At 37.6% G+C, this 14,573-nt stretch overlaps 1 protein-coding gene and 1 pseudogene across 1 annotated transcript in view; one reads left to right on the forward strand and one right to left on the reverse strand.

Annotated features, from left to right (window-relative positions):
* ENOX1 (ecto-NOX disulfide-thiol exchanger 1) overlaps positions 1 to 14,573 on the forward strand; it is a 603,512-nt gene that overhangs the window by 350,183 nt on the left and 238,756 nt on the right. The gene's annotated exons all lie outside the window — the stretch shown is intronic.
* On the reverse strand, positions 4,774 to 5,796 carry LOC129080880 (replication factor C subunit 5-like; annotated as a pseudogene).

Genomic DNA, 14,573 nt, shown 5'->3' on the forward strand with positions numbered 1-14,573 from the left:
TTCCCAGGAGATGTTTCTCATGCCTGAGCTTTTGTCTTGTGTCACATTGGGACCAACAAATATGCCTCCACCCAATTTTAATTAAGTGGTAAAGCTGATCTTTATTTATTAGAATATTATTTCAAACATAGATATCCCCCTTCCTACTGCTACTTAAAAAAAATGTTTGTATTGACTGTGTCTTTTCTCACTCCTAAAAAATATCTAAGGGACGCCCCCACCCCATTGTGAGATCTCATCCCACTTTTATGACTGGTCCTTGGGATCAGAATACACAGAGCTGAGTGACTGCCTGGAGATTGCATTTACCCAAAGGTGACCATTACCAGCAGACACGCATTACTGCCTTAGGGCAGGTAGGTTCTGGGACAGGTCCTCCAGGTGATTAAGCTGCATATGACCTATTCCACGGGATTAAAAATTAAAATCTGTTTAGAGGCAAGCTGCTCACTTCTAGCCTAGAGCATCTAGTAGTAGCATTCCTAGGTTAATGAATTTGCTTTAAGGGAATAGTGTTTCCTTCCTTCTTGCATCAACTCCACATGCATACACTCTGCACTTCTGTTTTCTTCTCTTTGTGTGCTTTTCCATTTGGACAATGGAAAGAACCATCCCAATTCTGATAATCTGAGCTGAGTTACTTATATAGAAAAACATAAAGCTTTTGTGAGAGGAGTGTAAATTTAGCTTAATGTAAAGTAATTCACAATCAGTTAACTGGAATCTGGTTCGCAGGGGATTTTTTTTTCTTTGATTCATAAAGGGGCAATTGCAAATAATATAAAAACAAGCTTGCATCATAGAATGTAGCTAATATTTTGGATGCAGTATGGAATTATTCCAATTACTTGAACCTACGTGTATTCATCCAGTACTTTGTATTGACTACTGATCTGCAGAATGATGACCTGAATACATCAAAAGTATCAGAAATGAAAGTACAGTTCTTCAGGATTTCTTTGTCTTTCACAGCCATGACAGTTTTCAAGAGTCCTGGTTAGTTATTCATAGGATATTTTTGAGTTATGTTTGTCTGATGTTCTCTCATGAGGTTATAGAATTTTGGCAAGAATGCCACAGAGGTGATATTCTCAATGTATTATATGAAAGGACACATGCTGTTAATATATGATATTACTGATTTTAACATCTTTTTGATAACATAGTTGAAACAATATTCCCTCCTTAGTTGTCCAAATAATAGCATTAATTAGAACATGGTATTCTAGAATTCTGGTGATTTAATATTTTAATAAAATATGCCTTCATAAATATAATATCCATTTTCACCTGGATTAAAATGATACTTCAGGGATTTTTAAATTATAATTAACACTTTTTCCAGTATTCCAATTTTAGGCATATACCTAAGGTTACTCTGATTTTTAGTTTATGTTCTATAAATCTGTTGAGAATTAGATGAGATGATGTATGTGAAAGTGGTAGTATTTCAAGGTGCTGAGCAAATTTTAAGTATTGAAAAATTCTGATTTTGATAATTTCTGTATAAAAAATTTACATTTAGTCTCAGGGCAATAAAATGTCAAAATGTGTCATAAGTTAGTTAAATATTGTAATAAGTACTATCAGCAAATGTTTAACACTTTAATCACAATTAGTATAGAGATTTTTAACACTTCTGGCTCTTCAAGTTAGCCACCTGTTTTGATTTCTTTAATTGTTCTACTAATATGAACTTTAGGTTTCCCATTAGTTCATTTATTTGTTTTGTACCTAATTCTTATACCTGATCATTAACCTATAAATAATATGAAAGTTTCAGGTTCATCAGACTTTGAGGCTAAGACTTCCTAAATCTAGATAAGGGATAAGGGATAAGACCAAGGTTTAAATTTTATTTCTCAGGTTAAACATCTGTGCCTATTTTACCCTATTAGATACCTATCCTCTATTTTTAATTTGGTACATTTCATATAAAGAGCTGTCTTGTACAACATCAAAAAACCTAAAAATATATTGTCTCTAGCTGTATGTTTTAAAATTTTTTTTCTGAAACCATTTTTGGGGTCCATAATTCACTCATGGACAGATCTGTAGGCATATAGAATGTGATGCAATGAGGTCTAAAAACTTTCACAACAAAATCTGGCTCATTGATCATTTATTCATCAAACACCTATGTTTTGCTAATTAGGTGCTAGATAAACAATGATGAACAAAAGAAACGATGCATGGAACCTCAGTCTAGTAGAAGAGACAGACATTGGGGAAAAATATGTATTTACAAACACACAAAATATTATCAGGTTAAAGAACAGGTTACCATAAAAGAGGATGGCCATTAATAATATAAGTGATGTAAGAATCATCAGGTCAGAACAATGATTGCTCAGACAGTGCTCTGTCTATAAGAGTCAAAGTTAGGGATACCATAACATCGTATTCATGAACCCTTAAGATTGAAAGATCTGAGGGTCCTCTTGCAAACTTCTCTCTCTCTCTCTTTTTTTTTTTTTTGAGGATTTTAGTGTCTATGTTCATCAGCAATATTGGCCTATAGTTTTCTTTCTTTGTTGTGTCTTTATCTGGATTTATGATTAAGATGATACTGACCTCGTAAAAAGAGTTTGGGAGTCTTCTCTCTTCCTGGATTTTTTGGAATAGTCTGAGGACAGGGGTTAGCTCTTCCTTCAATGTTTTGTAAAATTCCCAAACTTCTCAATCAATGCTATATTGCTAACTTTCTTTGGATACACTAATTCAAAAGAATATACTCACCCCTGTGTTCATTGCAGAGATGTCTACAATAGCCAAGATATGGAAGCAGCCTAAGTACCGATCAACAAACAAGTATATTAAAAAAAACTGTGGTACATATATATAATGGAATATTACTTGGCTATAAAAAAGAATGAAGTCTCACATAAGTGAAATCATATGATTCTTGGATTTTTCTGACTGGCTTGTTTCACTTAGCATGGTGTTCTTGAGGTCCATCCATGTTGTTGCAAATGGCAGTATTTTATCTTTTCTTAGGACAGACTAGTATTCTGCTGTATATATGAACCACATCTTCAAATAAACAAAATCGTGTAGACACAGACAACAGTATAGTGGTTGCCAGAGAGAAAAGGAGGTTGGAGCAATAGTGAAGGGTAAAATAGTGAAGGGTAAAATAAATGGTGAAGGAAGATGATTTGACTTTGGTGGGAGTCACACAATGTGATATACAGAACAGATATCATAGAATTGTACACCTGAAACACATATAATCTCGTTAACCAATGTCACCCCAGTACATTTAATTTTTTAAAAAAAGAATGAAATCTTACCATATGCAACAGCATGATGGACCTAAAGGATATTATGCTAAGTGAAATAATGCAGGCAAAGAAAGACAAATGCCATATGATTTTACTTATATGTGAAATCTAAAGAACAAAATAAACAAGCAAAACTGAAATAGACTCATAAAGGCAGAGAGTAAACTGATGGTTGACAGAAGGGAGGGTGTTAAGTGAAAAACTATAGGTGCAAGATGGGTACTGGAAGTATCAGGGGGAACACTTTGTAAAATATATAATTATCTAACCACTATGCTATACACCTGAAACTAATACAAAATAATATTGAATGTAATCTGTAATTGAAAAGCAAAACTTTAAGAAATGAAATAGTAAAAAGAACTAACATATAAATATTATACTGTTGAATACAGAGGGTCAACCAGCTACTTCTTCAAAAAATTTCAGGAAGCCTTCCTGAATTCTCTCCTTCCATTCCTTCATCTAATTAATTTATAAAATATTTATTGACTGTATGTTACAGTGGCTGTCAAATATTGATGTGCATCAGATTCTCCCTATTTAGGAGAGGCTAGATCTGTGACAACTGAAAGAAGCAGATATCTTCCTAGGGGACAAACATGCTTTCATATATTATAGAAGTTCAGTAATAGAAACATTTGATTGCTCTGTAGAAAGCTTACATTTTCTCCTTTTTTTAAACAAGAAAGCTGCTTTATTTCCATTATGATGAATTATATAAATGCAGCCTGACTGCTGGAAAATGCTACGTAGGTACATAGGTCCTAATCCCTCTGGCAGGTGCCAGTTTAGAGTCAGGCTTAATCTCATGTGCCCTCCCTGCATTAAACACAGATTGTACAACCTCTGGCCCCTAATGGTGTAAATAGAAAGTTTACTGTCCACTCACAATTAGGGACCTGTTATTAACTCCTCTACTTCAAGAGGAGAAATAAAGACCAGTTTTTAAAGTAAGAGAATTGAATCCATTTTATGAGTATAGTAGTTTTGGCCAGAAATCTGTTAACATCTACCTTAAAAGTTGATACATGAACAATGACACAGATTATACTTGATTTTGGAGATGTTCTGCGTATCTCGAGTTGGAAGATGTGGGCCATACAGATTTGAAAGCTTTAGTGTCTGAAGTGAAATGAGGTCGTCTAACTTCCTGTCATCCAAGCAACTAGAGGGTAAAAGCCTGAAGGTTGAAATAAAGGTGTTCGCTTTTTTCTTCCTATAGAACACAAATGGGCAGTGCAATAAGACAGCTGTTACATTAAAATTGTTCTGTATGTTAAAATTGTTTTGTACATCTCTGCTCCAGACAGCCACAAACAAGGTACTTTTTATATGTCTGCCCACCCATGCCTGGAATTTTACAAGACTTGGGGCGATTGTTGGTTCATCCCCTGACCCCAGGTAGCAGTTCATCCCATAACCAAGTCTCCTGTTCCCTAGTCATTGCTGGGCCTCAGAATTGCAGCAAATGGTCCTCAGTCAGCATTTAGGCCTCTTTGATAATCAGTTCTCTTGTGACACGAAAGGCTGCAATCAGAGAACTCAGCTGAATCTTCTCATTGGTGCCAACAGAAAGTCTGTACTCAATTTCTGCCATTTTGATCAATAAATGTATTCAAACTGAAGATGGAAAGTCAACTCTATGCACAAACAAGTGCATCTCTGTCAGGATATCATGTAATGCCAACCCCTTCAGAGTTTTCAACTCCATAATATTTCTGTGGGGTGTGATGAAGTCTTCATTCAACCTCCAGTCCAGAATGTTGGTGATGTCTTGACTTGAGCAGGTGCCCTGTGCAGGTGTAGACAGTCTCCTCTGTTTCTTTCCCAAAGGCCATAATGGTGCTCTGCAAGGTGTTCAGAGCCTGTCGCATATCTCCACTGGAAAGAGTCACAAGTGCTTTCATCCCATTTTCACTAATACCACCTTTCTCTTTATAACATGTTCCAGGTGTGGAACCATGAGTTTCAGGAGTTAGGGGACTGAATCAGAACCTTGTACAGCAGGGAATGCAAGGTGGGGATGATGTTTGACAAATAGTTACAGATGAGGCAAAAGCTGGTATTTTCAGTAAATTTCTCATTCACTCTCCTCAAGGCATTCTGGGCCTCTTGAGTCATGGCATCAGCTTCGTCCAGTATCACTAGTTTAAAGCCTTTCTTAAATACTGTCCAATGCTAGCAAAGCTCATGTTTGGTCCCCAGACGATACCTATTCCTTCATCTTCTGAAGCATTCAGCTTCAAGACCATGGAGCCAAAGTCTTGTCTTTGTACAGCTATTTCGCTTAAGCTAGGACAGTGGATGTCTTTCCTGTACCTGGAGGACAGGTACATAGAGAAGCAGGTGTGGCAATCAGTCTTCACTGATCAGCTTTTGAATGGTATGCAAAATGTCCTATTCAAAAATGAGAGCATTCAGTGTTTGTGCTGGTATTTTTCAAACCAGGACAGGTTCCTGACCTTGGATGCTGAGGGCTGCAGCTGCTGCCTGTGCGCTGAGTTTCCATGGTAGAGTGATGAAGGTGCCTGGATCTGTTGAAATCATCTAGTCTCCCAGGGGTCTGCACAGATCTCTACTTTTTCTTTTTAAGTGTACTAAACAAATAACTTAACTGTTCTTATGCCTTAAAAATCCCCTATTTTTATCCACTAAGACCCTGAGCAAGGAAGCTATGGACAGTTTTTGAGGCTTGCCTTCAAAGACCATCATCCTATGCTCCAGTTGATCAAATTCTATCTTTCTATTATCTCTCAAATCTACTTTCTCTCTACAGTCTCCACTGCTGCTGCCTTATCTTCCATAGGCTCTAGTAATTACCTTGAAATAGGTTATGCCTCCTTGAGTTTCTCCCCCTGTAAACTTACATTCCACTTTGGTAAGGTTATCATTCTAATTACAAAGTTGATCCTGTTACTCCCAATTAAAAATACTCCATTAGGTCTCCATCACCAATGGAAATCAAACTTTTTAGCATTGACTGGCCAATATCAGTATCATTCCCCACTATTCACCATTTCCCCCTCAAGCTCTAGTTAAACCAAATTACTCACTTTCCTACACCTTGCCATACATTTTTCACCTGAGTTTCTTAGCTCATTCTGTTGTTGATACCTAAAACACTTTTTTAATTTCTTTTAATACTAATAACCAGCCCCCCCCCCTCCTTTTCACCATCCATCCTTCAAGAAAATCTAAAATCACTTCCACTGGCAGAGTTGACTGGTTCTCCCATTGTGTTCTTTATATTAACCTGTGTTTTAATGAATGTATCCATTTATCTACACACCTACCTATATACTGACTTATCTGTCTAGCCCTCCTCTTTGGAAATGAGTTTTTGTTTGCCTAGAACTTAAAATGGTGCTATGCACAGTAGGGATTAACTAAATATTCACTGAATGAATGGGAGAAAGAATGAATAAATGTGACACCAATTTGCTGCATCCACTACTCATTGGTCCTAATTCTTCTTTGACATCTTATTTAACTAACCTAGACCATCACCTATCTTTGCTTTCCTTCTAATATGTAAAGGTACTTTCAACCTTTATCTTTTTTTCTTTTACATTTTCTTTTTTTTAAAGTTGCTGTTCTATCATAGTTGTCCCAATTTTCCCCCATTGCTCTCCCCTGCCCTGCCCGCCCCCTCTCTCACTCCCACAGCCAATCCCCACCCTGTTGTCTATGTCCATGGATCATTTATACTTGTTAAGTAGGCCTTTCACCTTCTTTCCTCTTATCCTTTATCTTTTGACCCAAGTCACAAAGCTAGTAAGTTGTGACACCAACTCTGGAATTCTAGTAATTATGGGCAGTTTCCAAAGTTGAATGAAGTTCTTAAGGTCAAATAACCTAATCCTAATAAATGTGCTACAAACTCAGATTTGCAAGAGAGGGAAGCGGGTAGCATTTAACCTAGTAGCTCATCACATTGGTTCCAGGATTGAACCTTACACTTGCTTTTCGTTCTGAGGATATCTACTGTTGGCTCTAATGTCTTCCCTCTCCCTATTTCTACCACTATCTTGGGCTAAAATTTTATGACTGCATTGTTTATTATACCTTTTCTAATTTATAGATTATTTTGTTTGCAAAAGGAGACACAAAATGGGAGTTGAACAATTATGTCATCTTTGTTATTTATTGTTAATGGCCTTCCCAAGAAGTGTTTCTATTTTTCCTTGTTCCTCCCCTTTGGATATTTTTTAATTTATTCCATGTACTACCTTTGATATTTTTCAAAAAAATTCGATCCCAGTCCTCCTGGATTTAGGCCTCTCCAGTGTTCTGAGATTTCTCTGTGCCCTTTTCTGACTGTCTTTACTTCCCTGTCAGTGCTCCCATTTATTTCTCTTCCTTGGAATAGAATTTGTAAGAGAAGTTCTTGTAAAGATAGTGATTTTGATAGTGACACCCCCTCTTCATTCACTAGGATTATGACAACAGAAGTTCACTAAATTTTTTAAATGTCTTTCGTAAGTCAATGGTATGGATCTGATAAGAATTAGTGTTTTCTGTCCTCACTATTATGAATGCCAGGCTGGTATAGTAATTTTTTTGTTTCGGAGTTCTCTTATCTTCACGTTGTTATTGACTCTTTTTTTGCACTTGGTCAATACTAAGGCTATTATGTAGTTCTTCCCAGCCCTCGAAGGTTGCAAACAAGACTCCTGTCATTCCTAACCTGTTCTAATTAAAGCATTGTAAATCTGTTCTCCCTGACTTCATTTAAAGCTGCCTTAAAGTTATGATACCTTGTGTATTTTTTGGTCTCTTGGCTAATTAATTCTGAGATTACTTTCTATGCTATAAAAATGTGCTTTATTTTCTTTCTACTAAAATGATCTTTTTTATGCTTGAGCAGTAAAATCTTAGTTTTAGTATTTTATGATTTGGTGAATAAATATATATTTACATTGTCAAGACTTCTCTAATCTTTTCATTCTGTCTTTTATTAAAAAAAGCTCACTTTGGTCTCTAGTTGATAAATTAGAATCTTTATGTAGAAAAACATTTTACTTAGGGAGCATGAATTTAAATCCCTTGACATTTTCCTCAAAGCAACATCTGAGAGAATAAAGCTACCATTGTCATTATATATGTGTGGAAAGCAATCTGAATGCAATCTGAATAGCCTCATTTAGATGTAAAGGAGTAAAGAGAGAGCCAGTTCTGTCCTTCCAGGAGCCTCCACACACTCTTCATGCAAACCTTGGGGTTTGCCATGCCCTTCTTCAGCTGCCTGCCCACTTTCCCTCCCTCTTCCTAGTGAGGTCTTCTTTATCTTTCAAGATTCAGCCCATATTAGTCTTTGCTGTGGTGCTTCCCTGACACCCAAATGAAAATAACACCTTTCCCCTCTCCTCATCATACATTTTTACAATATTTTTTAAATATAATTGGTTGCAACATCTAGTGACAGACACCCTACTGTGGAGACATATTGTATAAATGACAATAAAGACTGGTTACTAGGCATAACTTTTTCTTAACCACTTTATTTTTCTAAAAAAAAGAGTGTAAGTTATAAGAGCTTTCGGAATACCAACTGTATTTAATATTTTATACATTTTTTAAAAAGAGATATATGAGTCAAATAGGTTAATTTCAAAAGACCTAGGCTCATTTTTTAAAGCACGTGTTTAGCTGGACCCGATGCTGGTTGCAGTGGTCAGTAGCTACGAAGAGAGGGCAGGTGCCATGAGGATGCTTTAGGAGGATCTGGCTCCCCACAGTCTCTTTTATTCAACCTGTTTGTGACATTGTCTCTTAGGACTGGGATGTGGAGGAGACTATGCATATTATGCTGCTAAATATAGTGAGTCCAGATGGTCAACCCATGTTCTGCTCAACAGACCACGCAGTATCTTAATGCTTTTTGGCAGTTTGTAACATGCACTACTACTAAGAGTCCTGGGTTAAATTTCTCCAAGTCTAAAGCTTCCTGGTGGGAACAGCATGGCCCATCAGTTTTTAGTGTTAGAATAAATAACAGAAAGGAAAACAAATTGTATTTTCTGAAGAGATGTCATCATCATAAGTGACCACACAAAGCCCTGTCATAGGTCTTTCTGCTATGTATGCCGAGAAGTTGGTCATTCAAATTGCTCCCTGCCTTTCAATGTCTGGGAAATTAGTTGGAGAGAAAACACGCGAAGACAAACAAAGGGGCATATGGAACACTTATTGTTAAAATACAGTTGTTCGGCAGTTTGATTGTTGGCACCAGCTTAATTTGCTATATCTGTGCCATCAGAAAATTTATATACTCATTTATTTATACATAAGAAAGTATTCTAGCCTCTTCTTAAGCAAGAACGTCAGAAAAATCTTAGGGTTCTTCTTCCTGACATATATTAGTTTGAACGTTATGTAACTGCCAGTATTTGACTGTTTTTTAATCCACTAAAACATTAATTTCATGGCTCAAAGTAAACATAACTATTAAAAATTAAAATAATGAATTCATGTCTCATATTAAATGCCCAGGCATGCAACCCGTGAGGCATTCTGGCATTAGAAGGAGCAAGCAGGCATGAAGAGCTGGTCTGTGAGGTTTCACAGACAGGGTGGGCCTTGATGTGAGCCTGAGAGGAAGGCTGCATAGAGCACAGAAGGAGGAACGATGCTCAGGAAGAATAGCCATGAGTGATGCATATAGGAGGCAGTGGGCCCCAACAGTGAGAAAGAAAGCTGATGGACCAGAGAGAACAATCCTGTCTCCTCTAATGTAAATTTTTAATCCTTACATTTATTGGAAAAACATGCTTTCAAAGCATGTGAGCACTCTTAGGACCTTTCTGAAGTTTTCAGAAAATTATTCTCTTAATATTACTAATACCTTAATCAGGGTCAGGTATTTCTATTCAGGAGTAGATGTTTGTCAGCAAAGTGACTATGTTGGAAAGAGCTGTGTAATTTAGTACAGGAGGCACGAGTTTGCATGAAGACAGCTGCATAGAATGTGAGGCTTCATGGCACGTTCCCCTTTAGGGAGTCAAGCTTTCCTGCCTATCAAGTTCCAGTGAAGGCTCTCCTGCCAAAGGCAGCAACTCTGGGGTGAAGCTCTCGAGGGCTCTCTTTGCCATTCCTGTGGATGTCCTTGTGTCGTTCTGGCCCTTCCCTGCTGTGTTGAAAACTCCAGCCTCAGGTGTTCCACCTTACCAGGTGCAAATAATGGGTAACAACCCAGCACATTCCTCTAAGCCTACCATGAGGGTGAATCAAAGGTCAGCTTCTCAGGATCAGTTACCACAGCTGCCCTGCTTGTCAGGCCCAGGCTTAACGTGGCCTGAGGTGTGTTCCAGCAGAGATCATTGAGGCATCTGACCACGGGCCACGGAACAAAATGAACTAGATTTTCTTGGAATGAAAAGACAACAACTGTGCTCTAATGTGTTGAAAAAACTCCCTGGGTATCTGAAATGGTGCAAAAGTGTCCTCATTATTTTTAGAACTTCCTATATAATTTAGAAAATTGTGAGTAGATCTTATTATTTCCTTATATTTAAAGCAAATAAACTTGTATGTGTTTTAGCGATAATTTATTGGAGTCCGCTGTTTAGTGTTAATTATTTGTGTTTAGCAAAAAAGAACAAGTCAGGGTTGCTTGCTCCCTTGAATTAATGGTGTCTAGACCACAAAAAAGCTTGAGGTTCAAAGTGGTAGTCAACAATGATAACCACAAAAACAATCTGTAAATTAATTTCAGAGCCAAGATGAGGGCTAAATCTTACAAGAATTCTTAAAGTGTAGCAGTCATTTTCTTTCTTGGGAGTCCAGGGAAACCATAACTCCTGGTGATGTTTATCTATCATTTTCTTTAAAGATACAGTGAGTTTCATTTGCTTAATTGAGTCATTCTACAAATTTGTATATGAGCATCTAAAAATACAGACTTCCTTATTATTCAGGTATGGGTGAAGCCAAGAGATCAGGAGAAGATGGCCACGGAGAATATAGTCTGTTAGGGTTCCTAAGAGGAGAGAGCATGCCCACAGCACAGGAGGCCGCACTGGAGGCACCTGGCTCAGTTGGAATGCAGGAGTGAAGAAAAAGTGTTGGCAAGAGGTTTTGTGATGGTTTCCCAGGGAAAGAACAAGTGAGCAGGGTATGCAGGCTTAGGATTGTCAAGTTTGAGTAATTTCAGGGTTCTGAGCTACAGGAGCTTGCTTTATTTGCCTGGTTCCTGGCCCTGAGGGATAGTGGCTGGGTGTGTGAGCCTCACAAAACAGATGATCGAGGTATGAGCTCTAGGAAGTTGGTTTGCATTTGAAGCGTGTGCTTCCAGGTGTGCTGTTTGCCACCTCTAGGAATAGGCCAGCCCCCTAAGGTCAGCAAGGCCTCAGATGTGAAAGCATCATGAAATACAGAAAATAAAAAACACAATTCATACAGTATTTTTATGGTGTGTGTATAAATATGTACACACATGCAACACACACACTCATTTCTTCAGTGAATATGTGTGGGGGGAGGGAAGGGAGGATGCATGTCCACTGTGTGCCAGACACTGTTTTGGCTGATGGAGACTTAGCAAGAAAAATATTTAAAAATTTTAAAAGTCAGCTTGCCCTTATGGAAGCCCAACTTGCCAAAGAAATAAGTATGAAATATAACCTCTGAGACTGAGAAATCCTGTAGAGAAATAGAACTGGTAGAAAGGCAGAAGGTTAGTGAAGGTGCTATTTTGGGTAGGTCAGGAAAGGCCTTCCTACAGAGGGTGATATTTCAGCAGAGAAGGGACTAAGAGGAATGAGCAGGGTGGTTGTACATGTATCTGGAGGAACTACAAGTGAAAAGTCACTGAGAAGAGGATAATGCCTGTCAGGCTCAAGGAAGAGTAATAAACTCTGTGTTCTGGGAGCTCCAGGGGAAAGGGTGTTGTAGCAAATGAGGTTGTCAAGGTGACCAGAAGGCAAATTCTGAAAGGAGTTTGGGGGATGCCCAGGGGCGATGGGGAGTTGTGCATGTTTCTCTAATGCGATAAACTTACACCATCTGAAGATAAGAGATCAGCTTTAGCTTCAAAATGCAAATTAAGTAGTCATCACCCCACTCTATTTTCTTGTCCTCTATACTATTAAGTATTTTTATATTCATTTGTGATAGCTCAGTTTGCAAATGGGGAAGCTTAATATCTTTCTCCCCAAAAGTTCTACATTTGAATTTTTTACAGTTTTAAACAAATCCAACAAATGAAAATTTCTCCATATAGTACAAAAGGACAGCTTTCGGTCATGACTGTTTCACAATGACTTTTTGTCATTGAGTTCCTTGGCATATACCTCATAGATGGCATTTAAATAAAATGAAATACAATTTTAAAAACTACCACACTTCTGTAAATCTAGGAGAAGAAAAATCTATGATCAACCATTTGCTTTTATTTTCTATTTAATCATTGTGATTTTTTAACGCATGTGTCATTTACTAAATATAAGGTAAAATCCATGTACACTCCAATTACCATAAGAGCGCCCACAAAGAAAATCTCATTTCAAATCTAATTGTGGACATTGTTCTTTCATTAAAAATTCATGGGGTTTGTGAAGGTGTCACATGAGTACTGGAGTCTCCGTTATTTCCCCAGCTCTTTTCCAACTGCCCATTCTGATCAGGATTTAAAAACACCCACATTTACAAAGGTGTTCTCTAAGAACAGAAAAGGAAGGAAGGGAGGAAGGAAGGAAGGAAGGAAGGAAGGAAGGAAGGAAGGAAGGAAGGAAGGAAGGAAGGAAGGAAGGAAGGAAGGAAGGAAGGGGAAGGGGAAAAATAGACTTTCTGATCAAATATGCTGCAGTTTCCCAATTTAGTTTCAGTATATATAGATAAATGGACAATCTTCTGTTAACCTCAACATCTTGTTACTGTAGTTAACTTCTTCCTCTGAGCAAACTTTAAAAATGTTACTAACTAGTAACTGGTCAGTTATTTTGTTTTAGGTAAAGGGTAGAAACTAAAGAGTAGCTCACTTAGCTGCTTTTTTATCTAATTCTCACACCTCTACACTCACATTAGTGAGGCATGAGTCATGTACCACTTATTAATACTGTGCATGTTGTTTGCTGCAGTGGACAAGACTGTGATCACATGTCATGGAGAAAATGTACTTTTCTGGATTTCATATATAAATTTATAACCACTGTACTTAATATATTTCAGAAATCACTTTTTCTCCTCATAAAAACTAATTTTCACAATTTAATTTAGCAAGGCACTTGCTAATTCAGAAACAATTTGAGGTTAATACAACTCTGATTGGGATGATACAGCTATAACCTCTATTTTATTCTACATCACATTTTCAGTACTAATTCACATGTTCTGTTTAATTTGCTGCCCTTCCTAAAATGGTCTGCTCATCTCCTTAGTTCCCAAGTGTGTGATCTAACGGCAGATATCATATCCAAACCCCCCTGACATTGTTCTGAATTTTGTTTGCTGGGTTAAGACAGTAAGATTACTAGTTTTTCTCGTGTATTTAATCTACTGGGCCATAGGAGTTTATAGACCAAAACAGCCATGCTACAGTGAAACCCCTGCCACACACAGGCTCACGCCACTTAATTTATTATTCTAGTGTCATTTGTACCAACAATGAATTAAACCAAAATGCTGATAGAGAAAAAAAAAAAACAACAGACAGATCAGAATATGCACTTTTGGGGGAGAATAGTTGGTGTGAAGATGTGCTTACAAAATTGTACTTGGTGGAGCTTTTGCTGCTATTTTGTAATCAAAAGAATTCCTTTATCAGAATCTATCTAAAGGAATCCAGAGTTTATCAGAATGTCTGACAGTATTGCCAGTTATGTTTCATTTCTTTCAGTTCTTCCAAAAAGGCATTATGTGTTTAGCCCCTCAAATAACTTGTGAGAAGAGGATTGAAGGCACAAAGTGGAAAAGCTCGGGAAACTGGCCCACAGGGAGCTTGTGACAGGAGCTCTCCTGTGATATGCAAATTGTGCTGCCTCAGTGCTCTGTGCTTTTTAATAGGAGAGGCTGAAAAGGGATGTCCTCAGGTCAGCTTTTTGGGTTAAAGTGTATCTTTACTGGGAATGAGAAAAGTGTGTGTCAAAATGGTAATGAATCTGATAAGCACAGAGTGAGACTTTGATTCAATTGTACAGCACCCCGTAACATAGACTCTTGTGCTTCCGGTGCCTCCAGCATGTTGGTGATCCCTTGGAATAGGAATTAGAAGTTGGGATTTCTGGTTTACCTAGCTTGTGCCTCTACCAAGCTCCACAGTACCTTCACTTTCTACTTTCCATAGTTCTT

The sequence above is a fragment of the Pteronotus mesoamericanus genome, unplaced genomic scaffold, assembly GCF_021234165.1.
Source record: "Pteronotus mesoamericanus isolate MK-2021 breed Mesoamerican mustached bat unplaced genomic scaffold, CSHL_Meso_final contig_94, whole genome shotgun sequence".
Lineage (NCBI taxonomy): Eukaryota > Metazoa > Chordata > Mammalia > Chiroptera > Mormoopidae > Pteronotus > Pteronotus mesoamericanus.